Here is a 7,512-nt window from a genome sequence, read left to right as displayed (position 1 = left end):
TATGTATGTATGTATGTATGTATGTATGTATGTATGTATGTATGTATGTATGTATGTATGTATGTATGTATGTATGTATGTATGTATGTATGTATGTATGTATGTATTTGTATGTTTGTATGTATGTATGTGTGTATGTATGTATATGTGTGTGTGCATGCGTGCCTGCGTGCCTGCGTGCCTGCGTGCCTGCGTGCCTGCATATATGTATGTGTCACACCGTCCCGTGTGAACCGTCTCCGTCGCACGTAGCGGTCAAACTATAAAGCATCCTAAATAAATATCCAGTATGGGAGACCCCTAGGAGTAAAGTGCTTACGTTGATGCCAGATATCTCTGTGTTGTCCAGTTTCTCGTTCGTCACAGTTCTAACCAATTCACCCTTCCATCTTGGATGAACAAAGAACCAGATCTACAAGCTGACATATATTTCCAGACTTCTTCACGAAAGTAGGGTCCATTCTTTATGTTGATAAATAGATGCTACTAGAATGCAGAATGTTCTCACGATTATGATTATGGAAAGTTTTGTCTCCTTGTAAATTTTGTAAAAATGTTCTGCAAAAATGTAAATAACAATATAACTTTCTTAATATGTTATTTTGCTGTTCTCTGAATACTATTAGAATGTGTCGTTTGGGTACATGGAAATAATACAAAACATTTATAAAACAGATTTGACGTGACACTTACATTATACCCTTAACATAAGCTTATATATAAGCTTATATATATATACGCACAAAATGTCCAAAATAGTACAAGTGTTCAGTCATAAATATTGCATAGGTAAATAAAAACAGAATGCCTTTTTCTCCAACATGTTTCGTTCTTTACTCTTCATGCACGATCTTTTGACAGGAACGATGAAACAAACCAATGAGGAAAGAGTAATTGCTTTTGTATCTACTTATAATCCATTGAACCCAAATGTGTTCCAGAACATAAAAACAAATATGTGCATCTTAGAACAAGATCAAAAACTGAAATCTATGCTGAAATCTAGAAAAATAATAAATAGCAAAAGACAAAATCAGAATCTTAAAAAGATACTAACAAAAGCCAAATTTATTTCAAAGAAACAGAATTTATCAAATCCTACTGTGTGTAGATGCAACAGAGGTAACTGTGGAACGTGTCGACATATTGTTGAAGGACACTCTGTAACTTTCACGAGACACGGAGAATTCTATGTAAAACAGAATTTTGACTGCTCTTGCAAAAACATAATATATGTCATAACATGCACAGGCTGTAATGAACAGTATATTGGTCAATCAGAAAATTTAAGAGCCCGGGTTCGTGTCCACAAACAACAAATAAAGTGTCCTGAAACCCGATGTATCCCACTGAGTGAACATCTAGATGTCTGTGCGAAAGGAAACGATGTTAAATTTACAATATTTCCTTTTATCAAGTTCAAAATTCGGACAAAGTAAAACGAATTTTAAAAGAACACTACTTCATAGACAAGTACAAACCAATGTTAAACCATTGCAAGCTGTGACCTTGTCGCTCTAGAATGTTGTCCCTATTATGACGTCACAATATATATGTAATGACGTCATACTGTAACCGCTACAATCTCCCTGAAGAGTAAAGAACGAAACATGTTGGAGAAAACGGCATTCTGTTTTTATTTATCTATGCAATATATATATATATATATATATATATATATATATATATATATATTAAGATTGAAGCTCTCAGCGCCATGTCTATAGTTCATAATCAACTGTTTATTTGCGGAGTAGAATATGTGGCATCCATCCCAAAACATAAACAATTTTATTTAATTTACCACTTGGTGGAACGTGAAAATGTCTGTGTCGTTAAGAAGTATGGTGTGACATATATGTTCACAAAAATTCAGTTTGTCGAAAAAGACAAACATAGTTGTACTGTCAAATAATGTTCTTATATGAGTTAACCTTTCTTCATCTTGATATATATCTACGGGTTGGGGTTGTCGCGTCATATAGGTAATATATTATCAAACGAAATTATAATACGATACACGGCATAGTAGTATAGTACAAATACCATATAGGCGGTGATACCAGGAAATAAAAAGATACACTGAAATATTTGAACCCGGATCTTCAGCGTGACGAATGCCATCCTACCATCCTGAGTCTTTCACGTAGAAACAATAAAGTACTTTGTGTACTTGCAACCTATGTTACACATGGCATGCTTATTTGTCGACAGTTGATAGAGTTTTCAGTGCAAGTCCACAATCTCGTTGTAAATAAATTAACAACAAACACATTCAATTATTTTTTACATTTATTAGTCACGTAATCAAAGCGGTCCAGGTAATGTGATGGGTACCCGGGTCAAACTCTTTACCCACCGGTCCTGGGTAACTCGGTTACCCGTTCTCGCCCTGTACGGCGCTATACCATGTCTAATATACATGTATGATGTATATATATTATTATGGTATTTTTAAATATTTCGACTCTTATATAAATGGTAATGACATCTAAATTCACCTGATATACAGGCCCGTGGAAGTAACTCTTTGACAGAATACTTTTTCAGATAACCGACACATCAAAAGTAATTATATAATATTTATTTCGGTGACTTGGATAGGGTTATGTGCCTGTTAAAGTGATTGGTGTTATTATAAGCATGGTGATGTTGTGTTTTCAAACACTTGATGTTCTTTGATACTGACTTCGATGGGTATAAAATACTCATGGGATCCTTAACTCTGCAATAATTTCAGATATTGTTTCAACTCTCCTTTGATATCCTGTCCCCTCCACTTGTCCGTGCTACCAGTCACAAACATTTTCAGGGACTAGTCAGTCTTTCGCCCTAAGTAACATGGGGAATAGCCGTATTAGCCAAAATGACGAATTTCACATCATTTTTCTAACTAATCTCATCCAGCCCAAATTTCTTATTACTACTTCCCTTGGTCGTATTAAATTGCAATATCCACCATATGTCAACCATAAAACTTTTTGGAAGCTCTTTTGAGCGCCTTAAATGCTGTAACCCACATCAAACAACGTTTTGAACAAGAGCCATGTGATCCTCTCTGATCTTTTAGGAGAATGTGCATGCTCGAATGTACTTCAAAAGCTATGAAGTGTACACACCAAACGCAAAAACTGCAGGAAGTTGATGAATAGACATTTGAAATACCCCCTCTTTCAATACAATCGTGTGGATATTCTTTGCAATTCATTATCAATAGATCTAAATATTACGACACAGATGTAGCCGTTTCTCTGCTACGTCTTTTTGTACAGAGGCGTGACAGGGAGGCAGTTGGCTGTTTGACCGTTATTGAGGGATTCAAATCATCGATCTACCTCAAGCTGAAGTTAAACATCTTGGTCAAGTTCCTGTGTTTTTCTTATTTTCTAATTCAAGTAAAATTCCGATTCATGAGCATAAAGAAACAGTTCGATGAAAAAGAGAAGGAACATTACTTCCCACGGAGACAAGTGCTTCTTGCCAAAAGACCCTATCTCCAAATTTTACGTTCACCTGTTGTTTTCTCAGTAAACTTCAGATGACATTTGCTTCTGTTTTCCACAAACTGGCCAAAAAACCTTCAAAGATGAACATGCCTGCGCTTGCGCATCGGTTTTTCGATTCTTACATCAATGAACAAAGCTACACGGTCAATCCTTAAATGAAAAAAACTCCATCGATTAAGGACCGTAATCATGTAAGTTTGCTTTGCTACAATAATTCAACTAGTTTTGATGGTTCAATTTGAATTGATCGTGGCTTTTAATCAGAAGATAAATCTAATGCAAACTAGAAAAAAGCTGTGTATATTCAAGAATGTATGCCACTTGAAAAATTAAGGACGAGGTTGTACATGAACTAAAACCACACGGGCCGTAGAAATAATCTACAACTAACGTATGAACTATTTGGGAATGTGTATCCATGTCGTTAAACCCTCATATACCCTACACCCACAATTCCTCAGCCTCTCACGCATCTAGTTAGATCTAAATAGAACTTGAATGTTATTCATTACAACCCCATTTGTTCGTGATTGGTGTGGTGTGATTAACATGGCCTGAAGAAGGCGTGTGTAACTTCATACAAAGACGTGAGAATATCAGGAAATAGATTTCAAATTGCCGTCTTTGGTTCCTATCGTGTTGCTGTGACCCCCTTAGTCGCCAAGGACACACAGAGGATGCAGGTCAGGTTGATGAAACAGGTTGCCGTGAACTGAAGGAGAACCAGACCGAACTGTGACAGGTCATTAGATTAGGGCATGTAATATATTGTCTTCCCTTTGACTGACCCTTTTTTCATACGGAAAATTATTTTAATGGTAAGCGCAGAGTTGTAACGGGTATTCTCAAAACTGCTTTGATCATTGCAATGGGTACATTCACATGCAGTTTAGTATTTTCTGTTGACGACGCAGGGATATGCTGTGGCGTATTTGTTATGGTGGATTTGTTCTCATTTCACTTTTAACTGACAAATATAAATACGCTGTTTGTCTTCCAAGACACTGGAGAGCAGCTTTCTCCTAATAATGCAGAAATAATAACAAGATGAAATATATTTAATCTATAGCAATTTCGATGTGTTTCAGGATCAGTTTGTAAGCCAGTCATCGACATGCTGCGATGGGATTGTGCATTGTCCTTCATTACAGTGAAGTCCTTACCAATAGCTCCGCCAAATGTACAACCATAGGTGCCAACGATAAGGCGGTAAACGGTCAACGTTTTGCGAACCCCATTTTCAATACTTCTTGATAATGATACATAAACACACATTCATGGTTGTTTCGGAATCATACAATGCAGTCATAATTTGCACGGTTTGTGATTTTTTTGTATTTGTATATGGGCGGAATATTTTCACAAATTCGTAGCATTTGAACAACTTCACTAGTTAGTTACATGTTTGCCTTGGATGCCAATTCATCCCCACTCCCTTCCGAAGCCCTTGCACAACCCTCTCATGACGCTAATATAAGTAATGTAACACAACGTTGCCACATCTGGTGATGCCACACTTGAGTTGGAGTAGAGTTTTACCACTAGAAATGTAGGCTATGGCTTTAGGCAAATTGTGTGAAATCAGCTAAAATGTGCTATAGATTTGCCAGAGGTGTAAACGTAGTTAAAGAGAATAGTTTCATACCACTGCCATGTATAATGTTGTTAAAGGCACAGCATTACATATCAAATGGTTAATCAGCACATTGTATTGTAGAGTTCAGCGTAATTGTTATACATCAGGTAAATACACCGAACATGCAAGGTAATGGTATTGAGAAAATAAATCCAAAATGTCCGTAAAGATACTTTGTGACAAATATACCCCTTCCACTGAAACACAAAGCAATAGCAAGCCTTATCTCCACATTACATCAAAAGCCATTCCAATATTAACATATGTGTATATGAAACTCTTGATTTATCAATTATTCTACATTGCCTCAGGTTCTAGTCGCACATAAAGGGTTTTTTCAGGATCCTGTTTGAAGCATATTTATGCATTATGGAAGTTCAGATGACTAGGTGCATGTTTGTCCATTAGTATATTCAGTGTTTAAGTGGAAGCTCTCAGTCTGTACGACATAGTAAGAGAACGGTCAGTTCCAGTTGTTTTCAAGAAACGATAAAATTGTCACTATCTGACTCATCGCGTCATGATAACATCATATTATGTGTCTGGGTTACTTTTATTGACTATGCATCATGAACAGATCTGAGAGTGAAAAGGTCAATATTCCAAGATCCAGATGGTAAATTTACCGTCACTGACAATGACAAGACTTGCTTGAACCGATAAAGTTAAATGTTATGTCAATATAGTTAGCGATTTTCAGATTCTCACCATGGTTTTCATCTTCTCCGTAATGCCTGCATTAACATCCCATACTGTTTTCGGTATGCTCAAAGCGCACACAATCAACGCAACATATTACCCTGAATAACCCAAACTGCCTGCCATATGACCTATCCCACCGGGTACCCATTTTCTGCTGCGTGAACAGAAGCAATTTTGAACAAGCTCACTTGCCTAAGGTGAGACCACAGGTATCACATGTGTTTCATCGTGGGGCAGGACTGAAGTCTCTGCCAAACACGGTCACCTATCCAAGGACCTATCCACGTTCAACGTTGCTTAACTTCAACTGATTTGTGACCTGGGCACTATGCACAGGACAACACGCCATCATATTCATATACCGAAATACTTATGTACTTGATAAAGTTCGTAGCGTTAATTTTTCAACGATGGCAATCAACAATCACCTTGAACAACAACGCCAGAAAGGTTTCAGAGGACGTACCAAAGACATGCATCACCAACCGAGGAAACAATCAGTACTTGTGCAGTAAACAGGATCAACTTCGGAACTCGGGTGTTATCATACCGGTCAGTTTGACCTCTGAGCGGAATACTCCACTTCTTAAACCTCTTCTGTGCAATTCTGTGCGATCATGGTAATGCTTGCAGTGATCATGACCAACAGCTTCCCCCTGCAGGTTTCTTTGACGCATGACACGTCAAATGTGTGAAGTCAGTAGTGACTAAATGCATGCCGTCATCTGAAGGCATCATACGTGTAAAGTCGTTATCATACAGTAGTGCATGGCGTCACTTAAAGGCGTTATATGAAGACATCCAACGTGTAAAGTCGTCAACATACACTAGTTCATGGCGTCATTTGAAGGCGTCATATGCAGACATCCGACGCGTAAAGTTGTCAACTTACAGCAGTGCATGGCGTCACTTGAAGGCGTCATATGAAGACATCCGACGTATAAAGTCTTCAACATACAGTAGTGCATGCCGTCACTTGAAGGTGTCATATGAAGACATCCGACGTGTAAAGTCGTCAACATACAGTAGTGCATGGCGTCACTTGAAGGTGTCATATGAAGACATCCGACGTGTAAAGTCGTCAACATACAGTAGTGCATGGCGTCACTTAAAGGCGTTATATGAAGACATCCAACGTGTAAAGTCGTCAACATACACTAGTTCATGGCGTCATTTGAAGGCGTCATATGCAGACATCCGACGACGTAAAGTTGTCAACTTACAGCAGTGCATGGCGTCACTTGAAGGCGTCATATGAAGACATCCGACGTATAAAGTCTTCAACATACAGTAGTGCATGCCGTCACTTGAAGGTGTCATATGAAGACATCCGACGTGTAAAGTCGTCACCTTACAGTAGTGCATGGCGTCACTTGAAGGCGTCATATGAAGACATCCGACGTGTAAAGTCGTCAACATACAGTAGTGCATGGCGTCACTTGAAGGTGTCATATGAAGACATCCGACGTGTAAAGTCGTCAACATACAGTAGTGCATGGCGTCACTTGAAGGTGTCATATGAAGACACCAGACGTGTAATGTCGTCAACATACAGTAGTGCATGCCGTCACTTGAAGGTGTCAAATGAAGACATCCGACGTGTAAAGTCGTCACCTTACAGTAGTGCATGGCGTCACTTAAAGGCGTTATATGAAGACATCCAACGTA

The 7,512-nt window shown here is 38.2% G+C and overlaps 1 protein-coding gene across 1 annotated transcript in view; it reads right to left on the bottom strand.

Moving 5' to 3' along the window:
* LOC124275266 overlaps positions 1-7,512 on the bottom strand; it is a 28,382-nt gene that overhangs the window by 3,180 nt on the left and 17,690 nt on the right. The window lies entirely within an intron of this gene.

This window comes from Haliotis rubra, unplaced genomic scaffold (genome assembly GCF_003918875.1).
Source record: "Haliotis rubra isolate DU_JTF1 unplaced genomic scaffold, ASM391887v1 Scf2, whole genome shotgun sequence".
Taxonomy (NCBI): domain Eukaryota; kingdom Metazoa; phylum Mollusca; class Gastropoda; order Lepetellida; family Haliotidae; genus Haliotis; species Haliotis rubra.
Note: the sequence above shows the minus strand (reverse complement) of the source record. Positions and strands in the feature narration are given on the sequence as shown.